Source organism: Corvus hawaiiensis, chromosome 1 (genome assembly GCF_020740725.1).
Source record: "Corvus hawaiiensis isolate bCorHaw1 chromosome 1, bCorHaw1.pri.cur, whole genome shotgun sequence".
NCBI lineage: Eukaryota > Metazoa > Chordata > Aves > Passeriformes > Corvidae > Corvus > Corvus hawaiiensis.
The window spans coordinates 43,833,929-43,856,337 of record NC_063213.1 but is presented as its reverse complement, the minus strand read 5'-3'; the positions used below and the strand labels follow the sequence as shown (position 1 = coordinate 43,856,337).

Here is a 22,409-nt window from a genome sequence, read left to right as displayed (position 1 = left end):
GGTGCTGTGACTGTGTCCCTGGGGAGCCTGTTCCAGTGCTCAACCATCCTCTGGGTGAAGAACCTTTCCCCGATAATACAGTCCAACTATAGGACTGTAGGAAATTCCCGAAGACCAGCAGTACCAGCATAGGGAAAGAAAGCCCATGTGGTGAACAGAACAGTCATTCTTGGCTTTTCTTCCCATGTATGTACATTTCAATGCTGGTCTACGAATGGCAGCAGTTTTCTGGCCTGAATACTCCAGACACCTTCTTAAGATCAAGATTCATCGAAAGCAAAGAGATAATTTGCTTATAATAGTATGCATATAGATAAGCTTTACATATCTGATATAGAATTCTAAAATGCTTATATGTATGCACAGAACCTCTTACACTGACTAAATATTGAAAATCTCCCAGCACCACCTACTACGGCTTTATGAAAGAGATGTAAATGAAAAAATAAACAACTTCTTTTTTTATTTTAGTTCTCTAGAGAATTAAGAGAACAGGCAGTACTTGAAACACATTTCATGAACTGTCATAACCAAGACAGACTGACTGACATAAGATCCACCACAGCTGAATGGTCAAAGATGCATAACAAAATGTATGACTATTTCAATTAATGAATGAAAAAAGTTTCTCTTAGTCAGTCATATAGTACCAATTGGCCTTATACAAGCCTTACTGAACATTAAAATGTGTGACAATCAGGTGTATAATGAAAAAATCAAAGTGAAAAGAGAATTCTGTTTTGGGCAGAACACGATCAGGGGACATCAACTGAACAAAATGAAGCGGATTGTTCTAAGCCATGTTGAGTCTAAGACTTCCACTGTGCACAGTCAGTAGACTGGGACTAAATTCAGATATATCTATTCCTACCTAGTACAGTATTGGTGTTTACTTGCTTATACTTGGTGACAGACATTTCCTTTTAGATTTCCTGCCAAATGTCACTTGGTGGGATCACAACGCATACAATGGGGCAGACACTGAGGAGCCTCTTGTGGTTACCAACAACTTGTCCTATTTCCACAGAGAGGCATTTCAAATTAAGGTTTAAATGGGCAGAGGGAAACAAAAATTCAGCTTTAATCTCAACTAATCATTGTCATTCCCTCTAGACCTAGAGCCATTCCACCATCAAGATGCAGCTGCATCACTAACAAGGGGCAGCTACTCAGCTCAGTGTTCGACCTTTTCAATTTGAGAGGTCACAAAGCAATTCTCCTCAAGAGACCAGGTCAGCTTAGGACACAGGAAGTTTGCAGGTTTATTTGTTTAGATTTTTTCTTTTATCACAGTATTAATAAAATAACTAGTCTTTCAAGAACTGTTGTAATTTATACATGCCCATGGATGCAGTAATGCCTAGCAGGGTTCAGGGTGGTCAGATGATCTGTGACCAGCTGTCATAGACAACAGAGGTTACAGCAGGGTGTTGAACTTTGAGCTCTTGCTCTAAGACAGTCCACTTCAGAAACACTGAAGAAGATGGATGGCACAGCTAGAGCTCAGAGAGGAAGATATTAAAGCAAATGTCCAGCGTGGAAGAGAAACCTTCCCTCACTTATGCAAGATGACAGATACCACTTAGATTTTTCTCACTGGTTTACTTGTACATGCAATTAGAAAGTCTGTTTGCATTTCATTTTCATTTCACTGTCATCTTTTACCTGTGACTTCAAATTACTGTATCACAACGGTGGCACAGACTTTGAGAGGAATTGACAGTTTCTGAGGCCTCAGCTTCAGAAAAAGGTGAATGTCACATGAAAGTAAGAACACTTTGAAACATTCTGTTAAGTTAGTGAAGCTACAGAAATGTATCTCAGGTTATGGGGAAGAGGTTAGTATATCAAGAGGGACTACATGGAAAGTCACAGTATCCAGTGGATGCTATAAACAGGCACAGCAATGAATCATGACAAACCCATTACTAGTTACTAAAACAAAATTCTGGAACTGACACTTGTTCCAGTTCCTTCAAAACTAAGCAAAATGAACAAGAATAAAATTGGCACGGCCATAACATTTCACCAAGCAAAATTCTTAACTGTAGACAGGAATTAGTCTCAAGTGAAATGTCAGTTACTTTATTGCTGTCAGCTCAGGATACATTGCAATGATGAAATCATTGCAAAATGTAACTCAGGACTTTGAAAGATAAATTCTTTCACATTGAAAAAATGAAACTGCTACCCAACCTTCACTTACTCTGAAGTTAACCTGAATAATAATTTTGAGAGTTGTCTGGTCAGGGTGAGTAAGAAACATTAGCTGAAATACCATATTAGCAATTTGGAGACTTGCTGGCAACTTGAGTATTTTTTTTAGATGAAAAAGTGTAGATGGTATACTGAGCACATGAGAAAGAGTGTCAGCTTAATGTAATGTACTGCTACAGATATATTTTTTTCTAAAGTAAATTGAATGTTTGAGACAAATGAGAATTCCTTGACCGCTTTTTCCTCTCAGCATCAAATACATCTTTGTCACCATTTTTACCACTCAGGTTCAAAATGAGATCTACATCAGCCCCTCTTCATCTTCCAATATATTCAGATCTCATCTGAAACTTTGTCATTGTTCTTGTTGTTTTGCGTAAGATCTATATATATATGAATCAACCTGCCTATACATCAAAAATTCTCATTTACCCCACTTTCTCATGAGATTCAACTTGCCTCCCAGTCAATCTATGCAGTGCACAGTTTCTAAAATGCTCATCTCACTGGTTGTCAAAGTTTTCAGTAACTGTAAAGACAGTAATCTTGAATGATCAACTCTCATCAGCAATTTTACATTATTCTTCTTGTTTGAATCTTTAGTATTGCATACTATAATACGGTACTGGAAGACAATGTGAGTAAAAACCCTTGTAGAAGCCGGTCTTTCACTACTACTACTACAAATGCAGTGAGCCAATACAATCTACTCCAATACCTAATGATGTATCTTTACTGGTAGTGTATTTGTTGTTCCTTGCCCAGATTTCTTTTCTAGTGAGCAGTTATGTGATGCTTAGCTGCCTACTGTGGTTAAACCACAACACCACCCTACAATTATTTCTGTTGCAGCTGGATCTCCTCACAGCTTGAAAACACAGAATCAGAGGAGCTTGGCATACAAAAAAATCAGACAAACAAAATGTTGAGACATTGTCTGTAAAACAAAAAAGCCCAAAAAGAGTAATGGCCAGTTCAAGACACACCTTCTGTGTTGTAGGGTTTGATTTTATTCCATGTTTCCAGAAGGTGGAATCTTAAAAGAATGCTAGCTTCTTTCATGCTTAGGAAAGTCCACATCTGCAAGCATTAGGGCAAAGTAAAACTGCATCAGGAAAGAGGGACCTAAGAAAAATGCTCTTTGCTAAAAAAAAAAAAGAAAAAAAAAAAAAAAAGAAAAGGAAAAGAAGACTATCAGACTATTCAATGCCTGTTAGTAAGCTTTCTACTGAACGTTTTCCTCTTAAACCCACTGGCTTAAGTCCTTGTAATCCACTTTCTACCTACACATTGTTCTTTCTCAAGCTCATATGGCTCGACCTAGGCTGATCCATTACTCGTGGAAGAGGACACTATGAGTCTGAAGCTTTTGAGCATAACAGAAAATGGACGATTACCCCAAATATTACTGAAAGCTAATTCAAAACTCTGGCAAAAGACTGACTATCTGTATTAGGAGGTATCTAATATGCTTAGGGACTAAACGATAATTAACAATAGCTCTACAAGACTAAGCACTCCAGTCAACATACAAAAATTATAGCATGAGTCTAACAGGACACTTTTATCCCAATCTGGGTAAGCTGTTACAAGTAGTGAAATGATGTTCACTCAGCCCACATTTGCCCTCTTCTCAGATAAAATGACTCACAGCAGAAATTATAACCATGACTGATCATACACTATTACTATAAATTAATGTAAAAATCTAGTCTCCCCCAACAGCAATGAAACAGCAACAACTCTAACACTCTAATTCCTGGTATATGTCAGTTTTGAATACTTGAATATTGACTTATAGGTAGAACTACGTATTTTTTATCTAATATACAAGAATTTAGACTGCTTATTTAAAAATTGCGAAAGACGAGAACAAAAAATGTTTAACATAATGAAAAACAAGTTAGGACTTTCTACTATCACTGAGACTACAGAGTGCACAGGAGCACTATTAAAGTAACCCAGCCTCTCAGCAGGATTTGTAACAGCTGACAGTGCCACTTGTTCATTCTGTATGTGTACCTCAATCCATTCCAGTTGTGCAAAATGTCAAAGTGGAGCTCTATGTCCAGTGACAGCAGCTGCTACTGTCCTTTGCTCCTCTCCACTCAGTTTTGTAAGGACTGAACCTTGTGATAAATTGATTCTGAATTTGTGGATAATTACAGCATGACTGCACCAAACAGATGTCTGATATCATCATCATTTATAGTTATTAAGAATTAACATTAACTTCTATCTGTCCAATATGCGCTTTCATTTCTTCTCAGGTACCTAACTCCCCACACTTCACCCCAAAGAATGTACTTAAGGCTCAAGATAAAAGCTGTAAGAAACAAAAGACTGGGCAGCTTTTCCATCTCTGCACACAGAAGTTTGACACTATCTTGAAGGTATGTCAAATCAGCCACCAACTTCAGTGGTCAAAGGTGGGAACCAAAAGCAATCAGCAAGTTGCTTGGGTCAATACACATTTCTGAAAAATGTGTAGTATGAAAGGGGCCACAAGCAGCTGGCAATCAGCTGAAAATGCAGCAGGCACATTCTGCCTTATACATATCTCATTCCATCTATCCCTTAAATCTCTTTCCAATTCCCTGACTTGCAGTGGAGCCTCAACTGTCATCTTGCACCTAAATCAAGCAGTCTGCAAATCAAGACTCTTGGGAAGTATAACAAATAAGAGTTGGGACTACAGCACAAATCCAAAAATCAAAATAGTCTTCTACTAGGCAAAACTGGCCCTGACTACAGAAGGTAATCTTGTGAGAAAGGGACAAAGCATACAGTATTTATACTGCCTTACAGTTTTTTTCACAAATCTATATAGGAACCAATTTTTAGTTTGAAAAGAGAATTGCCTGAAACAAACTTACTTAAAGCAATACACCAAGTACCAACATAAAATTTCAAAGGGCATTTCACAATGATGTGTTTCTCCAGAAAATTGTGAAGTAAATTCACAAACAAAAGGTGAAATTTACCCTCATTCATAAAACATCCTCATTTAATTCTAACTGGCTGCTGCCTTTGAAAAGTACACTTGAAAAAAAATTCAACACGTCCTACCTGTAATGCACACACTTCAACAATCTAAAACTATAGGTTTTTTATTCCTTTGGTTTTATTTCTCAAGGCACCAACTTCTGACTGAATGCTTTAAAGGTGTTTTATGCAAAATGAACATATACCACTCATGTTTGGAAGAAACCTTTCCACTGACTGGGACACGGATTTCCTCTTATTACAGGAAGTCAGCAACTTCCTGCCTGTTGCACTTTCCTCTACTTGCACTCACTCACTGTTCTTTCACGCAGCCACAAAAATTAAACTCACAGGTATCCAGATTTTTTCATACTTGAAAATAAAAGAATATCTTCAAAATTATCTGCTACATATTTTCATGAAGCAGTAAAACTGGCAGGAACAACCAGTGTGAGTTTTACGTACAAATGTGAATCTACAGTGAAAATCAACAGAGCTCAAATCTTTGTGCCATTAGCCTAGACTGCTCAATGCATTGGACATAAAGGTTATGGGGTATAATGAACCTTAAAAGGTATTGTCACAAGAAGCACCAGGTTTAGTCTGAAAAAAACAAACCAAATGATATAGATATACATATATAAGAATTGCCCAGTTACACATTTCAATTTATTGGCTTTCCCCAAAATGTGTATATTTATTAGCATCATAGGCCAAAGTGTAAGTGATGTGAATACAAAATAAGTCAGGCCCAAAGGAGGAGAAACACTATGCTATTGACTCATGAATAACTGAAAAACAAGCAAGGCTCCCACTTGTATTTTTTTTTAAGTATGTGGTGCCAACAAAAGTAAGAGGCTGTATATTCTGCAGGTGCCCAAGTCACTGTTTGGAAAGCATAGTTAAGTTTTATAGGAAGCAGGACATGCAAAACAAACGTGAGTATCAGCAGAGAGCCACTCGTCTCACTAAAGAAATTAATAACGCCATTATCGTTCCCAGCACAATCATCAAATAACTTACCAGATATACATTCAGAGAAGTATACTAAATGTTCACTTCCAATTTTCATTAGCATTAGTACTATTTTCCTTCTAGCAAAGAAACCCAGAATTGGTTTGTGTTGGAACGGATCTTAAGGATCATCTAGTTCCAACCTCTCCTGCCCTGAGCACGGACACCTTTCACTAGACCAGGCTACTTAGGGCCCCATCCAGCCTGATGTGGAATATGTCCATGAAGGGAACATCCACAACTTCTCTAGGCAACCTGTTCCCGTGCCTCACCACCCTCATAGAAGAGAATTTCTTCCTAATACCTAATCTAAAGTGACCCTATTGCAGTCTGAAGCCATCACCCCTTATCCCATTCACTGCATGCCCATGTAAAAAAAAAATCCTTCAGCTTTCTTGTAGGCCCCTTTAGGTCCTGGAAGGCTGCTCTAAGGTCTCCCTGGTGTGCTCTCTCCAGGCGGAAGAGCCCCAACTCTCTCAGCCTGTCTTCACAGGAGAGGTGCTCTAGCTCTCTGGGTCATCTTCATGGTCCTCCTCTGAACTTGCTCAGGTCAGAGTTAATATCTTGCTCAGAGTAGACATAGCAGGTTCTCTGTTATGTCTACTCTTTCACTCTACTTTTTCTACATTGCTTACTATTTAACATGTTTAAATTACTTTTCGTTTCTCCCATTTAACCAAGATTTATTCAATATTTTACAATGCACTCCTGTATTAGCAGTGATGAGATAGTATAAAATCTGGGTTTACTAAATCTTTCCCTTTGAGTTGTTGTTTGACCTTGAGTAAGTCACTTTCCTCTCACTGAAAATTATTAATGCTATTTTCATTTATAGATGAAAGGCTCTACAAAACTACTAAACATTAATCATGAATAATCCAGATAAAGTTTAGCTAATAAAAAGGTACAAGAAATCAAAGTACCAACTTGACACTGGATCCTCTTATTCATTTTTATATTGCAAGCAAGCATGCTGATATAAGCATGATAATGAAATAAACATGAAACATACCACCTGAGCCTTGAAAGTCTTTAGTTTTAAAAGAGGTCCAACTTACATGGGAAAGGTCAGTGGGAACACTGACAAAAACTTTTAAAGCAAAGATGATAAAGAAAACTAGTAACTTTTTAAGAGAATAATATTAATTTTGAAAGAGAATCTGTTGGGGAAGATCAGAAAATACAACTACAGTTTTCAACACTGCAGCTTGTCAGGCTTCAATCAGTAAAATATAGGCAGATCTTTCGCCAGATATAAATGTTGCCTTACTGTGAACAATGAAAGGTAGGAAAAAAAGAAAAGGTTTGAGGAAAGAGTGTGCTTATCCACATAATATTGGATGCAGGAGCTACTGGTCACATCCAACACCGCTAATGGAAAATATCAGGACCCAGAATACAACCATCATCAACACCATGTGAAATAAACGAAGTTAAAAAATATAACTAAATGGCTAGCATGCTGGCAAATCAAACTGCTTGCTGACACATCTAAAGAAATGATTATCAGTGTTGCTCAAGTAACGACTGAGCATTAAGCTGTTCTTTAACAATTGAGGAAAGAGGGCTGAGCATGACACTGGGAAGGTAGATTATAAACACAGCATTGTAAAATTTGTAAAATAATTACACATTACCATGCATTGTGAAAACATTCACCTATATAAAATTAACTATCAACAAGAAAATTATTATGATTAACAAAACGCAGGATCAGCATAGTAAATCCTTGCAAACTGACAAGAATTTGAGGAGCTCCATGGTACGGAAGTTAATCCACAATTGGAAAGTTTTTTGTAACTTCATTTAAAACATCTGCTGTTGGCCACTAAAGTCACAAAACAATGGCCTGGATGACAATTCATTTGACACCAGGTACAATTCTTGCACTAGCATTACAGTGAAGTCTAAATGCCAAAAATTTACTTCTACAGTTCCAGAAATATTCTTGAATTTAAGTAAGGGATGGAAATTGTTAAAGTCTATTCTCCATGTGCATCACACAACTACACTTCTTCCCAACAAGAAAAAGAAAAGGCCAAAGGCCCACTTGTGTAAAATCCAGAGACTACATAAAAATAGCATTAATTATAAAGCAGGCACAATCCAGGTTTCAAGAAACATCATTCAGACATTCATTACCTGATAATTCAGAACCAAAGGATCCTGACTGTATGTGGGTCTAAAGGTTAAATACAACAGCTCACTCAGAAGGTGGCGATAGTAGAGGTCTGTTATAGACCATCAGCTCAAACTATGAATAGTAGGATTTTTTTTTTGTAAGCCCTATTTTTAACGTGCTGAAAGAAAAAGGTCAAACTGAAGTCTTTAATACTGAAATCTAGTATCTCAGGATCTTAAGCTGCCAACAGTAAAAACATCCATTTTTAAAATGTTATTACCAACAGTTTTCTAACAGCACTCACCATAACCAGAGAAATTACCACGTATTCCATTATAATAGCTACAATGAGTAAGTCACTGGAGTAGAAATTTGGCATAGCCTAAGAATTACTGATCATGATCAAATTACATATCTGGATAGAGATTACTAACTTTTATATAAATATACAAGGTACATCGATGCTCATATTCCTGAGTTTTCAAAATTTCAGAAGCTAAAAAGTGTTATGAATAAAATGAATTGGGAAGAAAAATCTTAGACAGAAAAACATGAAAACAGAAACTTCCCTAATGGCTTTTATCTTTGGTCAGGCAACTCTACAGCTAGCAAAAGGACAAATTTCGTACAGTTTTGGCTACAGCTCAGCCTAGTTTCTCAGAACCTGATTTTTTTTAAAAAAAGAAGTTAAAAAAATAAGCAGGATCAATAACTTAGAACAGGGGAGGCTGGATCACCATCAAAATAAACTACTGTTGCAGAGTGTAGAAACTGAGAGACACAAAACATCCACCCATGACACCACCAAGGGTGTAAGTACAAACACCACCTCAACAATAACAGAGGCCCATAACTAGACAGAGGTGGCACAAGTGTTAAAAATTATAAGGACAGATCAAAAATAGTCAATAAATACTTTCATTCTATAGTTGGAAAGATTCAAAATGGTATAATCGTATCACATTATATTGATTTTCCTTCCAACTCATTTGTTAAGCAGATGTTCCAGATCAGATGTTAAAAAACATTGTGAGAAAAACATTTTAAATCAGCATATTTGTTAAACTTATCTCAGAGTCCTAGAGTAGTCAACCCAGCAAATCTTTGATCTGCTGATGCTCTTTTAAAACTACATATTTTAAAATCTGTATGTGTCTTTAAATGCTAGGGACTGCCACCATGCAGAGGAGTGAAAACACAGTGTCAAAGGGACAAATCAAGTTTAAGGCAGTTTGATATGATAGAGAATTCAGATGAGATAACAAGAACTAAGGAAAGACAGATGCATTCAAATGTATTCAAACAATAATTGCATGCCTTATTTTTAAATAGTGGCAAAGATGAATCACTGAAACAAGTCATCCAGAAAAGTAAATGGTAGATTCTCAGTATCTTGATACACTTAAAAAAAAAAAAAAAAAAAAATCTTAGCCAACCAGAAGTTCAGAAATCAAACCCATTGAGACAAAAACTGATGCTGTAATATATTTAAGGTGAAATGTTCATGTATTAAGATAGATGCAGTACTTAATGCAAGTCAACTTCAGAAAGCACATGAACTTTTCACATACACAACTAGATTAATTAGTAGCATGGTAGTAATGGTCTTTAATAAACCTAAAATAACTATTTTCCAGCCCATTAACAGAGCAAAAAGCCCTCCAAATTAAATAGTACAGAAGGATAATGTTGGGGGTTTTTAAATAGAACAGCATGGCACTGTCTCATTTCTGTTGCATTCAATTCAGTATCAGTGACACCTGATTCTCCCTAGTATTTTCAAACCATTTCCAAAGAGAGTCAGTGCTTTTGGGAAACCTACACCTAACCATTAACAGAGGCAGAATACCCATTTCTATTCTGTTTGGTAATTCATCAACTTTTATCCAAAATAAATGTTAAATGTTCAATGTTCATCTCCAAGGTCTGGATGCAGTTTGACTAACTGCTCCAGCTTGGCTCTTGCTTATTTCAACTGTCACAGTGCAAATACAGTCAACTGTTTCTTCTCAAGGACTGTCACACATGGATTCACGTAAGATTCAGAGAAACCACGTTTTTTCTCTTCAGTGCCATTAAAAAGAGCAGGAGTTATCAGATTATAATCGAGGACCTCAAACTACGTAACTTGCAAGTCCTTTTTGTGAAAGTAGTTGATCACATAAGTTGCAGCATCAGAAAAATGATAACACTAGGGCAAGTGAGAAAAACATTCTTAAGTAAAACACACACCACAGTAACAACCTTCCTAAAAACTGGAAATGGTACCAGCTATGCCTTGTGGAGGTCAAAACCCTAATTCAAGCCTCACTAATGTAACAACCAAACACAGGCAAGCAACTCCTTCTATCATGTTTAACAGTTCTCCTTGCCCTCCTCTGAAAGCACAGCTCACCCAAAGATGGGTGTTTTTACAGAATATAGACTGAACTGCTTTGGGCCCTTTCCTGGGCCAAAAGAAGAAGCATACAAAACCTACAGCTTATTTGCTTCAGAGCAGTGTAGAGCCTAAGTCAAACAGTTTAGATAACATACCGCATTTGCACTCAGTAGACATCACTGGCTCCTGATCCAAAATGCTCTTACACGTGCTAATCAACAAAGCCTCCAATGGACTAGGAACTGATTATCTTAGAAACTGTCTATCCTCCACAATTCTCAGCAACAGCTGTTGTCAATTACAGCAGCATACCTAACAGTTTAAGATAAAACTCCTAAGGATGGAATGCAAAGTAAACTTTCTAAGACTTCATCAACAGAATTCCTTTCAGGGCAAAGTGTAAACCAGTTCTTTGCACAGCCCTTCCCGAGTGAAAAATGAAGCTGTAATAGCAAAAACAACCTGGAGACAGCAAAGATGATCTCTACTTTAGCATACATTATAGGCAGGCAGAGAATGTATAACACATTTCCACCAAATCACATTTTTCTTGCACATCAGTACAAGGTAACAAAGGCTAAAAGATTCAAGTGCAAACAAAAGAGAAAAGCACAACATTCAAGTAAAGCCAAGATGGTTATGCAAAGAAGGAAAAATGTGAGAGGAATGTTTTCACTTATATTTCTTAAAGGTAAGTGCCCTTCTCACAAGTGGCAAAGTACTTTCAGAAAACCACTGAACCAATTTTGTGCGGCAACTGAGCTTTGCTAATATTGCAGCTTAAACAGAAAAACTGTTTGCAAACATCACGTTTCTGGCTTTTCTCAGATTTACAAGAAGGTTAAATGAAGCAAAACATGCAAGGATCTCATCAGTTTAATTAATTGTTGAACAAAGCTACCAGTACAAGCCTTACTTAGTCACATTCCCATCCAAAAAGCTGGAGAACGGACTCTAGTTTTCATCTCACTGACAAAAGGATGCCATTAATATCTTTTCAAATGTTCAGTTTTCACAGGAGTTTACTGTATCTGTAGTACCTAAATTATGAAGCCACCATAAAATCTAGAGGCAGGAAAAAATGCACCATCTTTCCAGTATGCACTTACACATCTAGTAATTGCTCATGGTCTCATACTTTGCTATGCACTGAAATTCACTACTTGCATGGGCCTGTAGGTTCACAGCTCATACAGCTCCTATTGTTGGCTCAAATTTCAAGCAAGAAAATATACAAAAAAAGGTTTGAAATTGACCAGTTTATTTGGAATAGGCTGTGTTTGTTTACCTGAAATCTGAACTTATTTCAACATAGTATTAATTTTAACAACTTCAGCAATTGCTACTATTTATATACATCCATGACTCTTATGAGTAAAGCATTTAGGCCCCACACAGGCCATGTGTGTCAGAAAAAAAAAAAGAAAGTCTGACAACTGGTAATCACACTTGTGTTAACTCACAATAACAGTTACTACAGTAACAAAAAGAAGAAAAAGGACTGGTTTCAAAAATAGAAATCATTATCACCCACAATGTAATTTTCTTATTGCCCAGTTTTAGATCTTACAGTATTTCAACCCGAGTTGGAAAAATAACAGTGGATGATGATTTAGAGAGAGATATGATCTAGGACTAATTTAACTGAATGTTTCATGAACCTTAAATTCTTAAAAATATTTTCAATAACAACAATCAGCCCACATGTTATTGGAATGTATTTTGGAATCTTTAGTTTCCACAGAGTATTATCAGTAAATAGTTGAACTAATGTGTGACAAGTAACAGAACTGACAAATAATTTTAATGAAGTTTCTTTAGTCTCTAAGAGACTTATGCAGTGCTTTTTTACCAAGTTTCAGATCTTTGTAAGGGAAGGTAAGCAGGATTACAGAGATTCAAGTGGAGAATGGATACTGTGGAGTGGAGTGGCAGAGCTAGAAGTGTATTATTTTCTCCCAAGTGCCATCCCAGTACATTTTGTACATGATTCTTTCACATGTATACCTCTTTTATGAGTATACCACCAAAGCAATACTATGCCAATACGATGGAACAACTGTTTCTTAAAAGCAAACCATAAAGCCTCCAGGATGTGTAATACCACAGGGCATGTAGCTAAACTGAACTACTGATGGATATAGTACAGCAATCTCACTGTATGAAACTCTCAAACAGCTAAAATGTGTTAATTGCAGCCCTTACACAGAAATGCAGACTTGTACACCACTTGAACTGCTGTATCCCAAAGAAAAACGTGTGATGGTTAAACATCTACCACTGATGGCAATGGACAACTAGCACAGACTGAGTCAGGTAGGTGAGAACAGGGAGGTAGACAGGCTCTGGGGCACGAAAACTGGAGGGAAGGCAAGCTGCTTCTAAAAACTCTTTTTTGAAGGCCTGGAGGGAAAAAAAATAATCATGAAGACCCTCAACTTCCCTCTTCAGCCATCGGAATCACCAACAACAATTTAAAAAGACCCCCCAAAAAAAAAACAACCCAACAAACCAACCCAGAGAGAAGGAAACCTTGTGACAAATCTGCCTCCTCCTCCCTCCCTGCTCTCACCTCCCGGCAGCGAGGCTCTGGCTGCACAGCTTCCTGCCGGGGAGCATCTGCCCTCGGCACGCCCCGGGCCGCCGCCGCTCCCGGCGGGACCCCGCGGGAGGAGGGCGGGAGAGGCCGAGGAGCGGCGGCGGCGCGGGGCGCGCAGGCCTCGGCGCCCGCCCGGCCCCGGCGCTGCCACTGACGGCCGGGGAAGGGGCTCGGCGGGGTCCGGGGCTCGGGGCGGCGCACTGCGGCTGCGGGGCGGCCGGCGGGGAGAGGGGCAAGCGGGTGAAGGGGAGCAGATGCTCTGGGGCTGGTTTTACCTGCTGCTGCTGCTGCCTGCAGTGGCATGAAGATCTGGCTCAGCCTCTCTCTCTCTCTGTCACTCCCTCCCCGCCTCCCTCCTTCCTTCCTTCCCTCCCTCCCTCCCTGCGGCGCGGCGCGGCGCACAGACCCCCGTGCCGGCCCGACGCCCTGCGAGGGACGCGGGGCAGGGGGAGGCAGTGGGGGAGGCCCGGGGAAGGGAAGGGAAGGGGAAGGGCTCCCTGCCCGCCCGCGGGGACGCGCGGTGGCACCGCCCCGCTCCCGCCGCGCAGGCGCCCGAGCCCGCGGCCGCCCGGCGCCTGCTCCTTGTTGCTGCTCCGTGCTCCTCGTGTCTGCTCCCGGGTGTCCGGGGCTGCGGGGCGCTGGTGGAAGAGGAAGGGCGAGCATGGGGCTGCCCTCGCGGCTTGGCCGGCGCCCGCTTCTCGCCATCCGCGCTGGGCAACAGAAGAAGGGCGCCGGGTTGTTTGAAACTGAAGGGTTTGCGTTTCTTCGGGGCCTTTCGGCCTCTTGAGGAAGCCCGATCTGCTTGTATTTACATAAAGCGTGCGTAGAGTGTTGTTACCAGTCACGCAATGCGTGGTGAGGGCTGGGGGGAAGGGGCTTAAAAGGAAGGTATTTTAAAGTGAGTCCGTAACATGGCTCTTTGGGAGCGGCTGGCCGTGTTCAGACCGCTTGGGAAACGTCCTGGTGGAAGGAGTCAAGTGCCCGGCTGGAGCTCTGGGCGGCCGGAGGTGGGTGCTGCCCGCCCGGGGCGCTTGTCAGCCCCAGCAGTGGGGTCACTGAGCGCGACCCTACAGCACGGTAGCAGCTCACTGGGACGAATGCGTCAGTTCCCAAGGCACACTTGGACCGCTGGCACGCAATTGAGATCAGTCAAAAAGATCACTTACTTAAGTTTCGGAAAATCCGTTAAACCTGCCGTTTGCTTGGCATGGGCCCTTCATTAAAAATCATGAAGGAATGTGAACAGAGGAGCCCCAAGTATTGAAGAGTTCATTTTCCTTGCAAAAACAGCCTTCAAGACGTGTATTTATGCATGAGTTTGAAGGTGTTGAGAAGCGCCTTGTGACTTAGGTTGCTCCTTGTGACCATTTTACAGTGTCTCATTATATGTGCTGTTGCACTAAGTATGCAAGCTTTTCTTTGGAGACACCAGTGCAAGACAGAAAGGGGAAACTAGCGACATACTATGTTATAGATGGTAGCTGAAGCAGAAATATTATTTGAACCTAAGTCTTGGAAAAATAAGCCTAAATCTGGCATGTTTGACTATTAGAACGTGCTTCAAGGTAACAGGAAGAAAGATGATCAATCTGAGATACATCTAGAAATGAAACAAGAATAAAACTTTTTACATTTAATAAAAATTGCATGATGAATGTATGGTATCTAATCTCTGCAGACATTTCTTATAATTCCCTTGATTCCCAGAAAGGAACTTTTTTGCTTTTTGGGTGATTTCAGGGCAAGATAATCAGCCTATCTATGTGGTTTTGCCAGAGATACTTAGAGAGGAAATCTCAACTCCATGTCAGTCTACAGATGTTTTTGATTCCCAGATGTTTGATTAAGAAAAGAGAGACCAAAGTAGGTTCCGGCCTGCTGATGATAGTGTTTTACAGCCACACATTTACATTTTTTGCTACATCAGATTGTTTAAAGTAGAAAGCGCCATTTAAAGTTAAATTCTTGGTAGATTTAAAATTAAAAGGCTTAGGACAAAAAACAAATGAAGACATGAGAACTTCCTTGCATGTCCGCATATCCATTAATTTCAAACACATAGTTTCATTTTCTGTTTGCAATAAAGATCTTCTGTTTGTCGCTCCTTACATTTATTTTGTGTTAGAGCAGATCTTGATATTAAAAAAGCCAAGCAGTCAAGCATATATTTTTTTTCTAGTAATACCATGTTTTGAATACCTTGAACAGCTCAGTGATGAAAATACAATTTTGTTCGACACAGGGCACAGCATTTGATTTAGAAATAATACAGCCATCTACAGTCAGTCTGCATATATCACAGTGACCTGTCCATTATAAATACATGGAAGTGGCTATTTTCTGCTTTTGCAATACAGTGCATTTTAGATAAGAAGATATGCAAAAGTAGTATGTGCTTGGGAGATGAAATGAAAATGTGAAGAATTATAGCACATTATATGTTGAAGATATGGGTGTGTAGACGGGGCTCACTAGGTAAAGTTTGTGTTGAAAGTATCAAAACCTTTTCTTTGTAAGCCTGCAGATTTGTGCTACTGTTTAAAACAGGGAAAGTGTGCACCTGCCTTTGGCATATATTCCCACTCTGTCCTCAAGTCAGGCAATTGCTAGTTGTCTAAATAACTACTGGAGTAATTATATGAGCATAGGATATCTAATTGTGTGCATGCTTAGGGGATGTCTTAAAAGATTTGGCCCTCTCAGTATTCTCAATATGAAAATTTTCCCATGGAAAATAAAAGCTGGAACAAAAGCCAGCAGGAAAAACAACAGCGGAGTCTGCCAAAAGTAGTTATTCTTGTTTCATTGGCAATCAATTGTTAGGCTAATCATAACACTTAGAATGCTATTTTAAGCAAGATTGGAGGTTCCACACCAAAATTAAAACATTGTAAGGAAATTAATCCCTTCTACTTATGCATCAATAAAGAAAAAATAAATTCCAAATATTACTAATTTCTGTATTCTCAAGATTATGGAGGGTTAAGGTCAATCTGCTTAGTTTATGTTCACAATACATCCTACTGCAGAGTCACAAGTAAAAGTGTGTAAACTTCATATAGGTAAAGAAAGTAATGTTTCTTATATTAGGTATTGACTGAAATATTCGTGAGGTTTTAAATATTTTTAACATTTTACATGGCTGTGCATTGCAATTATGAAAAATCTTGGTTTATATTTTGTTACATCATTAGCAGCATTCTTCATTTAAGTAGTCTGGCCTGTAATCTGGCTAAGTTTTATACAAGTTCTTCACATCTCATGTGTAAGTGGTATCCATAGCAAAAAATGCATATGTTGCTTGCTAGCATTTTAGTTTCTCGTGCTTGGGAGGGAAGAGAGTAGCCCAGCTTTGTTACCATCTTTAGAATAAAGCCATTACATGCATTTGAACTAGTTAGGAGGATTTCATATAGTTTGAAAAAGTACAGTATAGGTTTACAAATTGAATAAAATATAAAGCAAAATTTCTTGACTTTTTCTCCTAGTTATCTCATGCAGACAGAATATAAAAATTCCCACAGATTTTTACTATATATTAGTGTGAATTATATACAAAGCATTTTATTGAATGCATATGCATGCATGATTTTGTGCATATGCAAATACATAAATATATATACACACGTTAGTTGTATTTCAAATTGTTACAGCCTCTTGTTTGGATTTCATATTCGATCTGTAATCCAGGAGATTTTGAAATCTCAGGAATTTGAAGAAAATCTCAAGGAAGGTTTTATGACTGCAACTTCTCCCATGAGTCAAATAAAGCTACAACTCCTCTATCAACTGAATTCCAATAGAGAAACTGGGAAATACTTGTGGAGTACTTCTGTCATTTCTAGACCCTACAATGAGATGTATTCTATACACAGCCATTAAGAACAAAGCCATATTGATTTTAAGCTTGATGAACTTTCTTCCAGTAGAATCTGTTTGATGCCTTTGCCAGCTTGCAGTTTCCACTGTGACTATTCACTTAATCACTCTCAAGTTCTGCTTTTGTACATTATTTAAAAATATTTACCAATCATAAGGAGAATAATTAATTACAAGTTTTGTTCTGTCCTTTTCATTTTCCACCCAAGCCTTCTTGTGCAAAAAAGTAACCTCATTTTGCCTCTGAATGATAATAAGATTTGGCCATAGACATTTACACCATAACTTAAATGGGTCTTAAATAATTTTAAAATTCTTTGGTTTAGTGGAGCTTAGGTAAGCTCTTTGTGAACCTGTATGTCAAGTGATATGATTCAGTATAATTCTCCTATTATTAATTAAACTTCCCAAATACCTAATACAACATACTGTGTCTTCCTCCAGTAGAGAACCAAGCATCAAATGCTTTCTCAGTAAAATGCATAGCTTGACATTCTGACAGTTACATCAAACATGATGAAATGCATCGTGTAAGTTGGACAAAGATGCACGACTTAGTGTGTTCTGAAAAAATTTAAAGGAGTTAAAATGGAGTGAGCAAGAGGAATAAAGACTGATGAACTACTATTGGAAGGAATAAAAGGAATCATGTACTAGCTCAATTAAAATTTGCCAAGTGTGAGACTTCCTCTGAAATGTGTAAAGAAAGAGACCTGATCTTGTAACACACAGTGCACCAGCACAGAGTCATATCAGCATAATGTGGTGTACCACGTAGCTGTTGGGCCAGTGCACAGAGAGATGCAGAAACTGGATAGAGCAGAGCAAGGCTATGCACAGATTTAATGGAGAAAGGCAAAAAGAAGATAAACTGGATATCAGAAAAAGTTCCTTCTAAGAACATCCAAAAATAAACCATGATTCCTGTGAATATGAGTGACCAGGGCAACATTTTTGCATGTGGTGCCTTTGGTCCCAATTCAGGCAAAACCATCCATTGACACTTAAGTTCCATTGATTTCAGCAGAGCTTAAGTGCTTTCCTGAATCGAGGCTAATTAAGTGCATCACACACAAATACTTGTGTTCATAAATTGTTTACAGGATTGGGGCTTTAGGGCTTGTCTAAACAGAGACACTCAGGAAAATTAATCCAAATTAACCAAAGGTATGAATTTAAAGTGGATTAGTTAAACCACATTAAACCCCAGTGTGGACTGGGGTTTAATGTGGTTTAACTAATCCACTTTAAATTCACTGTTTTAATTATTTTGGATTAACTTTCCTGAGTGTCCCTGTTTAAGCAAACCCTTGGTGTATTGAATAAAGTCCCCAAATGAGTCAAAATTAAAGTACACCCCAATCTATATAAATAACAATTCTGCATCGGCAAGGGATGAAATCTTTAATTTTTACAATTCCATTGACTCTGTACTACCAATATGCTGAGGAACAGCAGCAATGAGATCAAGTATCAGTCTGTGAATATGGTGATGGAACTAAGCCATGAAACTCCAAGCTATGTAGGAAAGGCTGGTCTGAGAAAAAATCAGAATAAAAAACTAAATTTTCAGAACAGTCTTGCGTATTTCAGCAATATTAAATTGCAATTTAAAAATAAAGATCAGATTTATTTCCACTTAAGTTGGCAAGACTGGTGAAGGTACTGTGGCTGCCAATACAGTCTGTGATGGCTAGCAGGGAACCCAAAGCTGGCAAAAGAAGTAAGACAAGCCTTATTTATGTAAATAAGAAACCATTTGTATTTAATAATAAGCTATTACTTCTGATTAGCCACTTACATATGATATAGAAATAAAGCACTAAAATAACAGTTGATATTATTATTTTGATAAATGAACATTTGTGTTCTTTTGAAAACTACAGTCTGATTCCCAGGGTAGCATTTGTTTAGAGTTCCACTGGAAGTGGGGAGACTTCATTACACTTTGAATTTGGGGGTCAGCACAGCAACCATATTCTTCAGGTGCATCAAAAATTAAATGAGGGGGGAAACATGGAATTGCAGCTATGCAGATTGAGTGTGGATAGATTTTTTTTAGTAAGTAGGCAAATAAATAAATAAATAATAAACCATTGATAACTACTCATTTTGGCATGAAATATCAGACATTCATGGCCAGACACCCAGCTGGTGTAAGTGGGCAGATGGTCCTATCTTTACTTAGAAATGATAAGTTTGGGAAAAATTTTGTTTGATTTTTTTATTTTTTTAATTTAAGCAAAATCTGTTCCTCTGCTGAAAGTGACAATTCTTTAAATAAGAATATTGTTGAAAAAGGTTAGTCTTTTTGTATTCAAGTTGTGCAATTCAATTTTGATATTTCAAACTTGAAACTTGCTATGAGGCTAATAGTATTTTACTCTACACTGATGAAAGTGCCTGCAACCTGACTGCTTTCCAACTCTGGTAAGATACACGTGCATGAGGCTGTCACAGCCTACCATAAAATAAAAAATTCCCTATGATTAAAGGAACCTTTACCCCTTATAGTAATATGTGCTCAGTGCTTGGTAACCAGTGATGCTCACTCAAAAGGCAATTCTTAAGAATTGTCTGCTTTGCCCATTTATTTGAAAATACTGCAAAGCAGTTTGAATGTGACAGGGACCATGTGGTTCTGGTCAACATCTCCTGCTGCCCCCACTCCCAGCAGAGCTTCACGGCTCTCTCTGAGCCCAGCCTTCCTCCGCAGTGGGACAGGTCTCCTCTAGCTGCTGACACTTTAAAGGGAAGGGGCTGAACCTAGTGAATTGGAGAAAGAAGCAAAGCAACAAGATGGGGGAGAAAGGAAACTGCACTGAAAGCTTGATGGGTGGGTGAGTATTACAGCTGGTGGTGAGGGTCAGCGGCTCTGACCCAGGAAGAGGTGGCCGGTCCGGGGAGATGGTCCCGAAAGGAGTCGCCTTCCCGAGGCCCGGTGTCTTCCCTCAGCTGCTGGCAGGAGGGCCCTTGCAGAGGCTGTCAGCTCTTTAGTGATTGTCAGCTCGTGATTCCAGCTCAGCTCTGCAGGGCAGCCTCCAGGCCAGACCAGAGAGAGACGAGAGGTTCGTGTGGCTGGTTCCGCACAGAGGTAGCTTTATTGTTGGTCCCCTCCGGCGAAGGGGAGAACCAGGGACGAGAACCCTCTCTGAGCCCCACAGGGCCAGAGGGCTTGCTTTTATAGGGATACAGGGGATGGGTGAGGACCAATTGGCCACAGAGGATCTGGGATGGGTACAGGCCAATGGATTACGAAGAATCTGCATAGTGTCTCCTAAAGGATTGTGGGTCTGTCTTTTCTCGACGTGACCAAAGAAGTGGTTGCCTTTCCAGGGAGTCCTGCTGGGCAATTGCGAAATCTCTTATCTCAGCAGAGATCCCTCCAGGGCAGGGGCTGGGGATACCCCACGGGTGAGAGTCAGTAGAGCGCCTACCTGGTCTCCAAAAACTGAGAAGAGCAGCAAATTGAAAGTTTGAGTAACTTCACCTCAGTCGGTCTTTTTTTATTCTTGTTCTGCTGACCAAGTGCTTCAGTAATTTTTCTTTCTCTGCAGCTAGCTTTTTCCTCAGTCCCTTCTCACATACAAATTTTTTTTTTCTAAAATTAACCCCAAACCTTAAAGCTGTTGTTCTTAAACAGTAATGTGCTGTGCCAATAATTATTTTATACTGTCCTTTCACCAGCCTAGGATGCAATTAAGCATGTTTCCAGCTGTTCAGTTCTTGATGCAAAAGATTCCCTCAACTTGCATTGTTCAGAATAATGGGCTGTGAAACTGTTGCTTGTGTTCAGGTACAGTATATGTAGAAGTTAGGAGGAAAGTTACAGAAAAAAAAAAGTAAAAGAGAGTGTTCATTTTCACTTTGATCTTTGTATTTCCAGAATTTATTTAATAAAAGAATATCCCTGTGGACAGGTGAAAAAATGCACATTGACTTTTGTTTATGCTGAAAATGATTGCTCCCCTGGTAAGTAGAAAAGGTAGTTCTAATCCATGCCCTATTTTGGAGAACTCTAGTGCCTGAAGGAATTTGAGGGCAGGAGCACCTCTTTCATTACACTGACTCCCACTTGTTTTTTGCAACAATTAAGTGTAAGCCCTACAGCAGCACAACTGTTAAGATTTTTATGGCTCTTAAAAGGGACACTGACAATATGAAATGAGTGAAATATAATACACTGAATAGTACCAATTGTTTATGGCACTCTTTTTACCACCTCATAGCACTGAAAATGTGGTTTAAATTTTGGGGGTTTTCCTGATACAATGTTTGTGTGGGACAAACAACAGTAGAGTAATTACCCTCTGGCTCTGCAAAATGTACACAGGATCCTCTGTGCTCAAGCATATTCTCTCCTTCTCTGGTGATCTGATGTAGCAGCGTGCTTCTTCACCAGAGGGGTGTCCTAGAAAAAGAAGGAACTCCCTCTCTGAGGTGTTTTCAAAATAATATTACTTTTTATTGCCACAATTTTTATTCACAGATTTCACTAAAGCTTTAAATGTGTCAATGAATATTCAGATTAGCCCTAAAAAATGTTTGTCAGTCATAGAGTAAAGTGTGGGAAGGATGATTTTAGGAGTTCACAGCCACAAAGTCAATCAAAAACAAAGAATGCTTCTGCTGAATTTATCATATCCGTTAACCTCATTATGATAGTGATTGTCTGGGGTGCATTTCAGTGTAATAACCGGTGAGAGATTGGGAAGGGATGAAGCAACTGTTTCCTCTAGAACACTTTATGCAGTGCTGCCAGGGGAAGATTGTCTTATTTCTGTCCTCTCTGTAATTCTTCTTTTCCCTCAGAGTGAACTGAGGCAACTGGCCCTATGCCTCTCTGAGTAAACATTTGTAGTGTTTAAGTGAGCCAGAGAAGACAATTAAAAAAATTCACCTTGCCAGTATGAAGGCAACTGAAGTCAATTACCATTATTCATCTCTGTACTTCTATTCTTTTTGAACAGCTTTTTATATTTCTTGTTGATCTTAGGTAGGGGTATAAATGATGGTAAATTTCTGCAGGAGTAAAACTACACAGAAAATCTTAACAGCACTTATTTACCCATGTGGGGGACACGACACAAACAAGGAATAAACTGGAGAATATAAACCTGGTTGTGCTCCTTTTTGCCTTTGCTCTAAATGGTAACAATTTTGAAGTAGTGAATTAAGATTCTAGTATCTTTTCCTAAATCTGATAGATATAA

The 22,409-nt window shown here is 39.0% G+C and overlaps 1 protein-coding gene across 7 annotated transcripts in view; it reads right to left on the bottom strand.

Annotated features, from left to right (window-relative positions):
• TBC1D5 (TBC1 domain family member 5) overlaps positions 1-13,636 on the bottom strand; it is a 317,984-nt gene extending 304,348 nt beyond the window's left edge. For 5 of the 7 annotated variants that reach the window (XM_048302268.1, XM_048302273.1, XM_048302249.1 and 2 more), the window contains exon 1: positions 13,291-13,390. The gene's annotated coding sequence lies outside the window, so the exon portion shown is untranslated. Of the gene's footprint in view, positions 1-13,290; positions 13,391-13,592 lie in introns of those variants that run through there. The other 2 variants (XM_048302259.1, XM_048302311.1) reach the window with 2 other exon arrangements.
• Between the last annotated feature and the right edge of the window lie 8,773 nt (positions 13,637-22,409).